The sequence below is a fragment of the Mercurialis annua genome, linkage group LG2 (assembly GCF_937616625.2).
Source record: "Mercurialis annua linkage group LG2, ddMerAnnu1.2, whole genome shotgun sequence".
NCBI lineage: Eukaryota > Viridiplantae > Streptophyta > Magnoliopsida > Malpighiales > Euphorbiaceae > Mercurialis > Mercurialis annua.
In genome coordinates this window covers 13,843,598-13,860,081 of record NC_065571.1, presented here as the reverse complement: position 1 = coordinate 13,860,081, position 16,484 = coordinate 13,843,598, and the positions used below count along the sequence as shown (strand labels likewise).

The window sequence follows — 16,484 nt, the reverse complement described above, 5'->3', positions numbered from 1 at the left end:
AAAAAAATTAACCTAGAGAAAACACATTTTCACTTGATTTTCTCTACATTTAGAGTTTATCAAATAAACAAAAGATACATTATTTATTTGAAGCACAAAGATAAGTGCTTCTTTAATACAACAAGGCTGGAAAATATAAAGGCTGTTAACAATGTAAAGATTAATTTCAAATGTTGCCATACTAATGGTGTTAGGTTGATTGATGTTTACCACTAGCAAATGCAGTACTGACTCTAGGTTGTTCAGTAGAACCGATGAACTTTCATTCAACTGTCTCAACCTGCTTGGATCTTCAGCTACTTAAACGCTTTGATTTCTTCCATTTCATCTTCAGTTACAACGTGATAAACTATTTCAGAGAGATTGTTACACTCTAACAAAGAGGTAAATTATTGAATGATGTTACTCTTGGCTCCAGATCTTGCATTAAGGCTCGGGTTCTCTCCGTTTAAGAGTTCAACAAGCACCACACCAGAACTATACATATCGCTCTTCTATGTTAAAATGTAGGTCATGAGATATTCTTGATCCAAGTATCTGAATGTTTCTTGTGTTTTCGTAGCCATATATGTTTGACCTAGAGAAATAAAAACAGAAGCTCAAAAACAGGATACTTTTGCTGTGTAATTTTCATCTATGAGGATGTTAGCTGACTTGACGTCTCCGTTAATAATTGGTGGGTTGGCTAAGGAATGCAAATAATTAAGCGCTAGAGCAATCTCTGCAGCGATTCGTAGTCAGGTTTACCCACTGCTTAGTATTTGAGACCTCCTCTGATGGATATGCTGGAATAAACTCCCATTTGAAATGAATTCGTAAACTAATAGTGGATGTTTTGTATCCAAACACAGACTTAAGGTCTTTACACCAACAAATGATGTTACTATTCACACACATACATAGGCCAGGCTCTGTCTAGTCTTGGGCTGGGCCTATCAGACTTTTTTATTTTTCAACTAATAACAGGTTCGGCCCGAGCCCGGACTCGCATCAATTTTACTATCCAATGGCGAGCCTTGCACTCTAATTTTACGGGCCAGGCCAGACATTTCCATAACCACTTGTGAAATAATAAAAATAGAAGTTTCAGACCGCCCATAAAATAGCAGGCTTTTTTGGTGTTTGGGTTCTGGCCGGACTTGTACATGACACAAGACATAGAGGTTTGACATTTTTTAATGATTAAGCCTATATTAAAACATATTAACTAACCATTTGATTTTTATAAATACATTATGACTGCTTCCATGTTTTGCTCTGCTATAGATTAACCATATTTATCAAATTTTAATATTTATTATGTTAACCAAGAGACATTATTCATCAAAAAGAAATCAACAGCTATTATTTAGTGATCTCATTAATAATATTATTTATAAAATTAACATTGATCAAAAGCATATTATAATTAAAAATTGATACAATGATACTTTTAAAAAATTCAACAATCAAATTATTATTTGACAAAAATCATATTTAGAGATGAAAAGATTGTGGAAACATTATTAGATATATTTTTTATTTATTTATTGTCAAGTTTGAATTTATCATGTTATTTTGTCATCTTTTCTACTCACACCTACGACTTTTCTCAGTCATAAATGAGTTATTTTAAAAATTATGTTATATCGCCTACGTATTAAGAAAATTATAGCCATTTCATTTTATGATAAATTTATCATCCATAAATAATAAAAATTGTTGAATATTATATTTATAAAAATAAATGTATATTTATGATATTTTGTTCATTATATAATTATTGAAAATAATTAACTATATATTCAAAATAACTTTAAAATTCATTTGCATATTCATTAAACCTTAGTATTTATTATATCCATTCTACCAATTAAAAAGATAATAATTTAAAACTAATTATAATACAATCAAACTTTATTAGATTTTTCTAAGAACTTGTAAGTGTCCACATGAGCTGAATTTAGAAATTACTACAGTTAGGTTATTAAATAGGACAAAACTTCTCGACTCGCAGAATATATCATCATATTAAACAGAATAAAATATGAGGGTTGTCATAATGTTTTTACAAAAAATAACGAACGAGTCAATACATTTTAACATGCCTCATAGGGGTTTTAATGATTTGTTCTAATATAAATTACAATTTTTTTTAAAATCAGCAAAATAAAATAAAAATGACTCTATACAAAAAATATTTTATGTACTATGGTATAAAAATATTTTTTTTATAAATCTATAAGATGTCATAATTTACCAAATTATTATTTTTTAAAAATAATTGAATCATTATAATAAATAAAATTTAAGGATTGAATTGTAAGATCTAATAGATATTATGATATATTTGTCATGTTCTTTTTAACTTATTAGGCTGTAAAAACCAAGTAACTTACATCAATTTCTTTGCAAAGCTCCGCTTGCTGTTTTGTTTCTATACACCAAATTATTGTCATTTGGTACCTATGTCGTTTTGATTTAGAAATCATATATAATATAATACATGTAGAAATGTTCATGGGCCGGGCCTATTAAGCTTTTTCATTTTTTAGTAAGACAAGGTTCGGCCCGAGCCCGGACCAAAACTTCAATTTTACTACGTAATGTTGACCCTTGCACTCTATTTTTACGACCGCGCCTTAATTTTTGGAACCACGTGTAAAATTATAAAAATAGAAGTCTGATGCCTCCCATAAAATAGTAGAATTTTTTCGGGTTCGGGTTCGGATTCAGACTCGGGCCGAACGTGTAAACAAATATAGAGTCTGAGCCCGGTCCTAAGGATACGTGTCGGGCGGGTGCCCAATCCTATGAACAAGTCTACACACGGGCACTTTCCAAATTATTTTTAAATTTAATCAAAACTCAACAAACGTCATATGTAGTACGACAATAACCAGAAAAAAAATTAAGCGAGAGCAAACACATTTTTCACTTGATTTTCTCTACATTTAGAGTTTATCAAATAAACTAAAGATTGATTATTTTCTTGTATCACAAAAATAAGTGTTTCTCTAATACAACACAGCAATATAAAAAGGCTATCAGCAGGGTAAAGATTAATTTCAAATGTTGCCATGCTAATGATGTCAGGTTGATTGATGTTTACAGCTAGCAAATGCTCTAATGTTAGGTTGTTCTGTTTAGCTAATGAACCTTCATTCAGCTATCTCACCCTTCTTAGATCTTCAGCTGCGTTCTCCATGCTTCGCCTTTTCACCCCGCTGCTACTTAGGCATCACTTTGCTAGCTATCCAAACGCTTTGATTTTTTCCATTTCATCTTCAATTACAACGGGACAAACTATTTCAGAGAGACTGTTACGCTCTAACAAAGAGGTAAATTATTAAATGATGTTACTCTTGGCTCCTGATCTTGCATTAGGGCTCGGGTTCTCTCCGGTCAAGAGTTCAACAAGCACAACACCAGAACTATGCACATCGCTCTTCTCTGTTAAAATGTAGGTCATGAGATATTCTTGATCCAAGTATCTCAAATTCCTTGTATTTTTGTAGCCATATATGTTTGACGTGGAGAAATAAAAACCGAAGCTCCAAAATAGGATACCTTTGCCGTGTAATTTTCATCTATGAGGATGTTAGCTGACTTGACGTCTCCGTTTATAATTGGTGGGTTGGCTAGGGAATGCAAATAATTAAGCGGTAGAGCAATCTCTGCAGCGATTCGTAGTCGGGTTTTCCCACTGCTTAGTATTTGAGACCTCCTCTGATGGATATGCTGGAATAAACTCCCATTTGAAATGAATTCGTAAACCAATAGTGGATGTTTTTTCTCCAAACACACCTAAGATCTTTACACCTACAAGTGATGTTACTATTCACACACATACATGTAGACATATACATGGGCCATGCTTGGTCAGGTCTTGGGCCGGGCCTATCAGAATTTTTTATTTTTTAAGTAAGAACAAGTTCGGCCCGAGCCTAGAGTCGCTTCAATTTTACTACCAAATGGCGAGCCTTGCACTCTAATTTTACTTTTCCGTTACTACATGTAAATTAGAAGTCTCAGATGACCCATAAAATAGCAAGCTTTTTTGGTGTTTGGGTTCGGGCCGGAGTTGTAACCGACACAATACATAAAGGTTTGACATTTTTTGATGATTAAACTTATATTAAAATACATTTATTGAACAGTTGATTTTCATAAATTCATTATGACTGCTTTCATGGTTTGCTCTGCTATGCAATTAAACATATTTATCAAATTTTAACATTTATTATGTTAATCAAGAGCTATTACTCATAAAAAAAATCAAGAGCTATTATTTACTGATCTCATTAATATTATTATTTATAAAATTAATATTGATCAAAAACATATTATAATTAAAAATTGATACAATGATACTTTTAAAAAATTCAGCAATCAAATTATTATTTGACAAAATTCATATTGTCACGATCCGATTTCCACCCCGAAATTTGAGTCGAGACCGGCGCTAGGTAATGGGAATGGTTGTTCCGAAACCTCTAGCAAGCCTAGAAAATACAGTAAAAACTTTTCGCGTTTTGAAAACATAAAAGGTCTCAATCTCTTTTTGTAACTATTTGAAAATCTTTAAATAAACATGTAATCAAAACCCTGCGATTGCATTCCTGGACTCAGGGTAGTACGCGTACATGTCATACCTTATATGATAGCCATGTCCGAATCTAATGCTAGCAGTGTACACCAGTTCAAACATCAGGTGACCGGTTAAAAACAGTTATACAAACACATATCTTTAAATACAAATCCAGTTTTTTTATAAACAACTGGAAAAAGCCCTCGTTGTACAAACATGCAACATTTTCAACACATAGATACCCGACGGTAGTTTCAAATTAGAGCGAAGCGTATAAATAAATGAACTATGGTGGGATAAACCGAATTACTCTGCTGCTCTAGAGTGACCTTTGTTTAGATATGACTTTCGAAGAAAGAACAAGAAGCCTTGTCACTTCAAAATCTATTTACCCGTAGAAGGGAAATATCAACGGGGGTCACTATTGAGTGAGTTCACATAATTACTTAGAAATATTAACAAAACAGAAATCGCATGAGAAACATTTATTATCCAGCCAGACAACCGATCTAGATGAAACCCTAAATATCAAACCCTAATGGGTAAAACTATAGTATGAACCACAATATTTCACATCATAGTCTGATACATCAATTTAGATCGTGAACTTAATCACTGTCGTCTCAAATTTTGTACTGGGTATCTAGGCCGTAAACAAGTTACTGCCGCCTCAAGACTACCCATTAAGTCAGGGTCACCAACATTTCTATTGCCCAATGACTTAATATAATCATCCCTATCTCTCTAGATAATTACATGCTTAGTCTATAGTATCGGTACCGGTGATCACACAGCCTTATTGCCAACATGTTTCAATGGATCTATATCGGTTTCAAACCGACTCAATGGAATGTGATTTAAATAACATTTTGGGTTATAAAAATTTTGGGTATCAATATTAAAAAGTGAAATGCAAACTCACAGAACCTCTATCCTCAAAACACGATTTGAATGTCCCCTAATCCGCTGGTCCGGTAGCCCGTTGGCCCGTCGGATCTAGTTAGAATTCAATTCTTAAAAAAAATTCAAATAAGAATTCTATCTCTAAAGAGTAGGCTCTATAAACATTATTAGACGTATAACGTATATAGTCTATCCTCTATCTCGATATCAACATATGGTACTCTAATTATTAATTACTTTGATTAATATAGGACCTAATTAAAACGTCTTTATGTTTTAATTAATCAAATTGTCCTTAATTTTCCAAGTCCTTTTTAATCCATTAGAACGTCCTAGTTCGTATTTCAAAATCCATTTAAGTCAAATTCAGGTATACTAAACGAAAAGATGATAAATCGTTCAAATGTCGTCAAGTCGGCATGGCTATGTGTCACGACCCAAAATCGAGGGCCGCGACCGGCGCTAGGGAATGGGAATTGTAGTTCCGAATCCCGTAGCAAGCCTGAAATTCACTATAATTTTTTTTTTCAATTATGTTATAACACGGAAGCATTTAATTATGAAAACATTAATAGTCATTATATAAACACCGACTGCATAAATCTAACATCCTTATAATATTCATATTATAGACAACGGCAGCTATAACATTTTTCAACACTATAAATCCTAGGTCATGATTGGTCACACAATGTACTACTGCAGCGGTCGCGGAAGTCGGACTGTACATAGCTAAACAAACTTCCGGCAAAACGATGGACTTTTAGTCACTCCAAGTCTAGGTACCTGAAATGTTATAAAAACCACGGGGTCAGCTTAAGCTGAGTGATATATACTTTACTAACGGTATTACCACAAAAATAACATCGCAATTGAAATTCATTTATTTAAACAAATATAATATTATCACATTACAAACAAATATTTGATCAGATAGAAACCTTAATCTTAAACTCCTAACCTTTCCTAACATGTATCGTATTCATATCAAATCATTTTGATCCAAGTGGTACGGTCCCGAGATAGTTCAACCGAGTTACTCGTGACCACGTGGCATAATCCTGAGATAGTTCAACCGAGTTACTTATGCCACTACTTAATCCCAAGGTGTGAGTCCCGAGATAGTTCAACCGAGTTACTCACCAGATACGGGTCCCGATATAGTTCGACCGAGTTACCTCGTATCTGCCAAAATTATAATCATCCTTTCCGATACACAAACATATTCCATTTCATAATCATAAATATGATCAACATTTAATGAGCTCATATCAAACATTTCTATATACACACAACTAGACTCTTATAGACACCGGTGATCACACGGCCTATTGACACCCAATAGGTAGCTTGTTCCTTCGGATCACACATCATTTTCAACATAGAACAAATAGCAATCAGCGATATACGATATTTTACACATAAAACAAACAACAAAAAAACATTCCACAATTTGATCCAACACCAAATATATAATTCATTCTCAAATATATAATAAATGAGTTCACAATTTAATTATCAAACATAAACTATTAGTATACATATGTATATACTCATCTATGTATATATAATAATTCATACTCCGTGTATCCCACGGTAGAATAACCATTTAGTTCATATAATCTCAAATCACAACAAATCATCATATAATGCGATGTGTTTTTATAACTTATAAATAAAATATTTAATAATATGCTTATAGCGTAATAATACGCGAGAGTAAAGTATACTCACTCCTTGCTTTCCAATCAAAATCATTTATACGCATTAGTCTTGGCCGAATACTCCTAGGCCAAAACCGTCGATCTCGTCGCCTCTCGGTTTGTCTGTCACAAACGAGGTTCAAAATGCATTTAAATTATATTGGCATTATGAAATCGAAGCTACTAAATTATTATATTAAGGTAAGTCCTCTTAACTTCAGCCCATCTATAATACCCAATCAATCCTATAAAACCCGCTCAAACATCTAAATGCGCTTCGTTGTGTTGTTACGTCAATATCGCCTTTTTGTCTTTAAATCTCAAAATGCTTAACCTTAATATCTTTTCTCTTAGCAAATTGAGTTTAAAGCAACATATATCAACCATATAATTCTTACTTAGGTTCACCCTTAACCTTACTCAAAACGTAACTTAACTCATTAAACGTCGCCTATCGATTCCTATTCGATTCGGACACGTTACAAAAGCAACGTTTAACAATTTGTTTAACATGAAAATTTTACTAAGTCATTAACCTTATAATCAATTTAGGAAAGCCCTATTACATTTCCTATAACCATTTTACCTATCAATTTTGATATTGCATTTTTTTTAACGTAAGTTACGTCATTTACGTTCTATGTTTAAAACGTCAATTTTATGGTTATTCTTTTAACGTTTCAATCAATTTAAATAAACCTATAACTAAATATAATAACCTATATATAAATTATTAACCATGTCATAATCTTTATCCAATTTCAATTACAATTCATTAATATTTTATTCTAACAACTGTTTTTACGTTAGGTTTGATTTCTAGCTTCGTAACTCTGTTAACTATCGAAACAATTACGCATTCGAACACGAACGGAGGGTGGCATCAGACCCCTCCCCCTCAACTCAGCCCTCCCCTTTTTTGACAAGGGAGGGGCCGGCCAATGCCCTGGTGCGTCGCACCAGGGCTGCTGCTCACGGCAGCAACCCACCGTGCTTCGGCACGGTGAGAAATCCGGCCACCATGGCTGGAAAACAGCCACCAAACACCCTTTAATCTCACCAAATCATCAACCCAAACACAACTCTCACAACCTCACTCAACCACCCTTAATTTTAGTTTAAATTTAACCAAAATCATGCCAAAACTATTAATTCTAAGCTTATAGCATCACTTTCAACAATTATCACCAAAACAGAAAATTACAGAAGCAATCCTAACCTTAATATGAGATTTATACCTTGATTTATTGGGCTCAATCAGTAGGTATGGTTCTCCTCTTTCCGTTGCCGCAAGAATCGACCAAAACCGAGCTAAAACGAATAAGTTATGGTGAATTGAAGTTTGGTTTTCATATGGAGTTGAGAAGATGAAGATGGTGAGGGTTTGAGCTGAGAAAATGGGTGTATATTCTGATCTTAAATCATATAATTAACTATATATATTTATGGCAAAAATGCACTTGAACCCTTAATGAAGCCACCTCCTCAACATTTAGTCCTAAGCTTTTCCTTTGCTCAATTTAGTCCAAAAATCACTCAATCGTTAAATCTCGATAAATTTCGTATTATTTATGTCCAAATAAATAATACTCTTCCACCAACCCACTAATTAGACTCCGCTAATCGATTTTGCCAAATTTTGGCTAAAACGCTCAATTTTCCAATTTGAGCGTAAACGATTTTTTCATCCTTATTTTTATTTTATGAATATTGATATCCAAATTATCAATATTATTTTCTTAATTACTGATTCCCGTCAATAATTTATTTATTTAATATTTTTCGGGCAACAAAATTCCATTTTCTAATTTTTCGGGGACTTAATCTTATTTTTAATTCCAACTTTTCCTTAGTCCCGTTTAATTATTTTAGGCATTACAAATATTGAAATTTCTTTTTTTAAATTTCAATATCGACCTATCCTCGTCCTAAATTACGTAATTTCTTCGCTAACTCCCTTTTCTAGTCGCTCTGACCACTAATTTAAATTATGTTGCTCACTTCGGCAACGTCAAACGTACGGGGTATTACACTATGCATCCGCGTAGTCTGGGCCGTGCGTCGGCGCAGCCCCTTTGGCTATGCATTTCGCGCAGCCACATGGCACTTCCCCGGAACTTTCTGACGTGCTTAAACGCAATATCTCGATCCAATACGCTAATTCACACCAAAGCAACTCGTTTCCGCAATCGGAACGTAAAATCGATTCGTATTTGATCATTTAGATACGATAACCATTATATATTCAATTATAATCCAAATTTTATAGAACCGAATTCAAAATAACGATTATTACCTCGATTACTATTGATTCACGAAGAAATTCGAGTTAGAAGCGAGAAATCGGATCGAATCCGTCAAACCCTAAGTCGCGCGTTGCAACTGAAGCTAAAGACGAAGAAAAGGGTTTCTGTAATATGATTTCAAATGAATTTGAAATCATATTTATAGTTTGGCTAATTGTCAAACTAGTACCTGATGACTTACGCGTCATTTTAACCCAAATTCTTAAATACTCGTCCGTAACTAAAACGGACAACGAACTCCAAACTTTATGAAATGTTACCCAGAAATTCCATAAATCATAATAAGAATAACAACTTAACTTTTATTTTCACGGGACCTATATTTTATTTTTAATAAATCATTTAAGATTTATTAGGGCTAAATTAGTCCTTCTCAATAAAATTTCTATATCCAAATCTTATAAAATTTTAGGCATAACTTCCTAAAAATATTCCGTGAATATTGACTCCAAAAATATTCACTTGAAACTTATAAATAATTTTATTTTAATTTATAAGCGTTTCTTAATTCCCGTTAGTAAAAATATAAATATCCAAATTTAGTATTTTAACTTCTATAACTATTTCATATTTGCAGAGACACTATAAATTAAATTTATCCCAAATTTAATTTACGTTCTCCCGGTCCTATTAAGTATCCCTCTCTTGTAATAATTTAGTTCTTTAAATTTACGGGGTGTTACACATATTTAGAGATGAAAAGATTGTGGAAAAATTATTAGACATTTGTTTTTATTGTCAAGTTTGAATTTATCATGTTATTTTGTCATCTCTTCTACTCACACCTGCGACTTTTCTCAGTTATAAATGAGTTATTTTAAAAATTATGTTATCTCGCAAACGTATTAAAAAAATTATAGCCATTTCATTTTATGATAAATTTATCATCCATAAATAATACAAATTATTGAATATTACATTTGACATTAAATTAAATATATATTTATGATATTTATCATTATATAATTATTAAAAATAATTAACTATATCTTCAAAATAACTTTAAAATTTATTTGCATATTCATTAAACCTTACTATTTATTATATTCATTCTACCAATTAAAAAGATAATAATCTAAAACTAATTATAATACAATTAAACTTTATTAGATTTTTCTAAAAACTTGTAAGCGTCCACGTATTATAATAAATAAAATATAAGGATTGAATTGTAAGATCTAATATATATAAGAATATATTATGATATTTTTCCATGTAAATTTAACTTATTAGGCTGTAAAAACCAAGTAACTTACATCAATTTTTTTACAAAGCACAAAATTATTGTCATTTGTTACCTATGTCGTTTTGATTTAGAAATCATGTATAATATAATAAATGTAGAAATGTTCATGGGCTAGGCTCGGTCTAATCTCGGGCTGGGCCTACTAGGCTTTTTTATTTTTTAAGACAAGGTTCGGCCCGAGCCCGGACCAGAATTTCAATTTTACTACCCAAAAACCGACCCTTGCACTCTATTTTTACGACCGGGCCATAATTTTTGGAACTACGTGTATAATTATTAAAATAAAAGCCTGAGGCCTCTCATAAAATAGCAGAATTTTTTTGGGTTCAAGTTCGGGCTCGGGCCGGTCATATAACCAAAAATTAGTGTTAGAGCCCGGTTCTAAGGATACGTGTCGGACGGGTACCCCGTCCTATGAACAAGTCTACACACTGGCACTTATCAAATTCTTTTTATATGCAACCAAATCTCAACAAACGTTATAGGTAGTATGACAACAACCAGCAAAAAAAATTAAGCGAGAGCAAGCACATTTTTCACTTGATTTTCTCTACATTTAGAGTTTATCAAACAAAAGATGCGTTATTTTCTTGTATCACAAAAATAAGTGCTTCTCTAATACAACAAGACTGCAAAAAATAAAGGCTATCAGCAAGGTAAAGATTGATTTCAAATGTTGACATGCTAACAATGTCAGGTTTATTGATGTTTACCGCTAACAAATGCTCTAACTTTAGGTATTGAGCTGATGAACTTTCATTCAACTGTCTGAACCTGCTTCAATCTTAAGCTACTTGCTCCATGCTTCGCCTTTTCACCCCGCTGCTACTTAAGCGGCACTTTGCTAGCTATGCAAACGCTTTGTTTTCTTCCATTTCATCTTCAGTTACAACGTGACAAACTATTTCAAAGAGATTGTTACGCTCTAACAATGAGGTAAATTATTGAATGATGTTAATCTTGGCTCCAGATCTTGCATTAGGGCTCGGGTTCTCTCCAGTCAGGAATTCAACAAGCACAACACCAAAACTATACATATCGCTCTTCTATGTTAAAATGTCGGTCATGAGATATTCCAAGTAGCCGAATGTTCCTTGTATTTTTGTAGTCATATATGTTTGACCTAGAGAAATAAACACCAAAGCTCCAAAGATACCTTTGTTGTGTAATTTTCTTCTATGAGGATGTTAGCTGACTTGACGTCTCCGTAAATAATTGGTAGGTTAGCTAGGGAATGAAAATAATTAGGCGCTAGAGCAATCTCTGCAGCGCTTCGCAGTCAGGTTTTCCAACTGCTTAGTATTTGAGTCCTCCTTTGATGGATATGCTGGAATAAACTCCCATTTGAAATGAATTCGTAAACCAAAATTGGATGTTTTGTATCCAAACACAGACATAAGATCTTTACACCTGTAAATGATGTTACCATTCATACACTTACATGTAGACATGTTCATGGGCCGGGCTGGGCATACCAGGTTTTTTTATTTTTTAAGTAAGACCAGTTCCGGTCCGAGCCCGAACTAAGGCTTTAATTTTACTACCCAAAGCCAACCCTTGCACTCTACTTTTACAGGCTGGGCCGAAATTATCGGAACGGCGTGTAAAATTATAAAAAAAATAAGTTTGAGGCTGCCCATTAAATAGCAGGCTTTTTACGAGTTCGGGCTTAGGCCAGACGTGTAACCGAAAATTAGCGTCCAAGCCCGGTCTTAAGGGTATGGGCCCGACAGGTACCTAGTCCTATGAACAAGTCTACACACTGGCACTTTTCAAATTATTTTTAAATTCAACCAAATCTCAACAAACGTCATATGTAGTATGGAAACAACAAGAGAAAAAATCAAGCGAGAGCAAACAAATTTTTCACTTGATTTTCTCTACATTTAGAGTTGATCAAATAAATAAAAGATGCATTATTTTCTTGTAGCACAAAGATAAGTGCTTCTCTAATACAACAAGACTGAAAAATATAAAGGCTATCAGCAAAGTAAAGATTTATTTCAAGTGTTACCATGCTAATAGTGTCAGGTTGATTGATCTTTACAGCTAGCAAATGCTCTGACTTTAGGTTGTTCCGTTGAGCCGATGAACTTCTATTTAATTGTCTCAACCTGCTTAGATTTTCAGCTACTTGCTCCATGCTTCACCTTTTCACCCCGCTGCTACTTAGTCAGCACTTTGCAGTTATGCAAACGCTTTGATTTCTTCTTTTTTCATCTTCAGTTATAACAAGACAAAGTATTTCAGAGAGATTCTTACGCTCGAGGAAAGAGGTAAAGTATTGAATGATGTTACTCTTGGCTCCAGATCTTGCATTAGCGCTCAGGTTCTCTCTGGTCAAGAGTTCAACAAGCACAACACCGAAACTATACATATTGCTCTTAACTTTTAAAATGTCGGTTATGAGATATTCTGGATCCAAGTAATTGAATGTTCCTTGTATTTTTGTAGTCATATATGTTTGACCTAGAGAAATAAACACCGAAGCTCTAAACTCGGATACCTTTGTTGTGTAATTTTCACCGAAGCCTAATTATTTGCATTGGTATACTTGCTAGGGAATGCAAATAATTAGGCTCTAAAGCAATCTATGTAGCGCTTCGCAATCTGGTTTTCTAACTGCTTAGTATTTGGGACCTCCTCTGAGGGATATGCTGGAATAAACTCCCATTTGAAATGAATTCATAAACCAATAGTTGACGTTTTGTCTCTGAACAAAGACCTAAGCTCTTTACACCTACAAGTGATGTTATTATTCATACACATACATGTAGACATGTTCATGATCCCGGCTCGGTCTAGTCTTGGGCAGGGCCTACCAAGCTTTTTAATTTTTTAAGACCATGTTCGGCCTGAGCCCGGACTAGGGCTTCAATTTTACTACCAAACACCGACCCTTGCACTTTATGTTTACGGGCCAAGCCAAAAAAATTGGAACTACGTGTTAATTATAAAAATAGAAGTCTGAGGCCGCTTATAAAATAGTAGGATTTTTTTGGGTTCGGGCTCGGGCCGGACGTGTAACCAAAAATTAGTGTCAAATCTCGGCCTTAAGGGTACGGGTCGGGCGGGTACCCAGTCTTATGAACAAGTCTACACACTGGCATTTTTTAAATTTGTTTTTTAAATTCAACCAAATTTGAACAAACGTCATATGTTGTGTGGAAACAACAAGAAAAAATTTAAGAGCAAACATATTTTTCACTTGATTTTCTCTACATTTAGAGTTTACCAAATAAAGAAAGGATGCATTATTTTCTTATAGCACAAAGTTAACTGCTTCTCTAATACAACAAGGTTGCAAAATATAAAGGCAATCAGTAGGGTAAAGATTAATTTCAAATGTTTTCATGCTAATGGTGTCGGGTTGATGAATGTTTACAACTAGACTGTAGGATGTTCTGTTGAGCCGGTGAACTTTCATTCAACTGTCTCAATCTGCTTAGATATTCAATTACTTGCTCCAAGCTTCTCCTTTTTACGCCGCCGCTACATAGGCAGCACTTCGCGAGCTATTCAAACGCTTTGATTTCTTCCATTTCGTCTCCAGTTACATCGAGAAAAAGTATTTCAGATAGATTTTTATGCTCTAGCAAAGAGATAAAGTATTATCGATGTTACTCTTTGCTCCAGATCTTGCATTAGGGCTTGCGTTCTCTCTGGTCAAGTGTAAAAGCCCGTAAGTTTGACGTTTCTAAAGTGGCCAACGTGTCTCGTTTTGAACGACCGGAGCAACAAGAATAAGAGATTATCAGAGTAATTAAATAAAATAAGACCCGTGTAGGTCGGTTTTAAAATTCTAATAAGGAAATTTTGATATTAGAATTCAACAAAAGAAGTGAAATCAGGACTAAAGGAAATCGTAAGAGATATTATAAAATTAAGTTTAGGTCCCGAATTGGTAAATATTATTTTAATACTCGAGAATCGTAATTAAAAGGTTATCGATAGGAATTGTTATTTATGAAGTAGTATTATTTATTTGGGTATAAATAATACGTAAGTATTTGGGTTAAAGTGTTTAATGATCGTTTAGTTAAAGAGAAAAGATAAAAGGATAAGTGGTGTTAACTAAAGAGATGAGGAACCAAAGAAATAACTTTGCCACATTATAAAAGGGGCTTTATGCATGAATTGAATTTCATATATCAGAGAAACAATTCAGCTCAACAACTTTGAGGAGAAGGAAAGTGACGACCATCTTCGATCACTTAGAGTTTTGCCATTTCTCATCTGAATCGAGTGATTTTCATTCCGTTCTCTTCAGAAATTTGTTCCCCATAATCTTCAAGCATTAAATAGAGATAAGAATTGAACTTTTAGCTAGGGTTTTGAAAATTAATGGGCTATTTTGATTCAAGACTATGCGTTCGAATCGAACTAGCCGAAACCACGTGGTTTTTGACATTTTTATAAGTTTTTCAGTTCGGTTTTGTGTTGTAATGATATAGAGGCATGACATAATGGTTTTGGGTAGTCATAAATTCGGGGGGGACTCATGAGAGAATTGTCGTGCTCTGCTCGCAACGAGCAAAGACTGCTCAAAGGAGCAGTTTGCTAGACGAGCAAAGATTTCTCAAGTTAGTAGTCTACACAGTGAGCAGACTTGCCCACATGAAGGCCTGCTCGTCGAGCAGGCACACTCATGGAGGAGCCCTGCTCGAAAAGAAGTTTTCAGCTCAGTCGATCAGTCGTTTGATGATGGATGGGATTAAAATTCACGCGTAATGTGATTAAATCGGACCCCTCAAGATTGAGTGAAGAATGTGTAATGTGAAGGTCTAAATTTAAGTGAAACATCAATAAGAATGTGGTTTGATAATAAATAATCTTGGTATAGAAGATTTCAATATAAGTTAAAACGAGTAAAATTATAAAGAGGATGGGTAATGAGTTAAGCAAATGAGCTTTCGATTAATATCTAGAATAATACAAAGGATGTATTAAGTTTATAACGGGATTAATACGATATGGAAACAATGAGTTACGTTTATTTACTAAACGTTATGTGTTGTGTCGAGAATTATCTATAAAATAGTATTCGTTATATTATTTATTCTAACGATAAATCCTACGTAAGATACGACGGAGTATCACACTACGATTTTTGGTGAGCCAAAAGAGTTTGACGGGGATTGACATTTATATTTGTTATTTTGGATTATTAGCGATCCATGTGAGTTACACTTTACTTTTGTGTATTATTACACTATATCTATTTTGTGATATTATAAGTATGAATAATAAACTACATCGCATATTATATTATTTTATCGATATATATATATATATATATATATATATATATATATATATGAATTTGTGCATCGAATTATCGAATATCTATATTGTGAAAATCAGTATATGATCCGGGAGAAAACAGCTACCAATTAAGTGTCAATAGGCTGTGTGATCATTAGTTCCGAGCAAGTCATAGAATTAGTCTCGATCGCTTTATAGAATACTCTCCTCTTTTGTGTTAGATATGAGGTTAAACTCTGTGGAACTATCTCAGGACCTGTGTCTAGTGAGTTGAACTCGGTCGAACTATCTCGGGACTCATATTACTTGATCTTTTGGTTATAAGAAATGGTACTAGTTTAACTCGGTCAAACTATCCTAGGACTATACCACTTGGTATAGATTAAACTCGGTTGAACTATTTTGGGACCTTACCAAAAGGATTTGAGAAATCATTATTACTCGTTATTATTAGAAGTTCTACCCTAGTCCAGGTTGGTTATGGGATTAGG

At 33.7% G+C, this 16,484-nt stretch overlaps 4 pseudogenes; all 4 read right to left on the bottom strand.

The window, feature by feature from the left end:
• Positions 1 to 12: 12 nt before the first annotated feature.
• On the bottom strand, positions 13 to 1,172 carry LOC126668235 (wall-associated receptor kinase 3-like; annotated as a pseudogene).
• A 1,718-nt stretch (positions 1,173 to 2,890) lies between these two features.
• Positions 2,891 to 4,690, bottom strand: LOC126668234 (wall-associated receptor kinase 5-like; annotated as a pseudogene).
• A 6,604-nt stretch (positions 4,691 to 11,294) lies between these two features.
• On the bottom strand, positions 11,295 to 12,157 carry LOC126668233 (wall-associated receptor kinase-like 3; annotated as a pseudogene).
• A 414-nt stretch (positions 12,158 to 12,571) lies between these two features.
• LOC126668232 (wall-associated receptor kinase 5-like) lies at positions 12,572 to 14,155 on the bottom strand (annotated as a pseudogene).
• Positions 14,156 to 16,484: the final 2,329 nt, after the last annotated feature.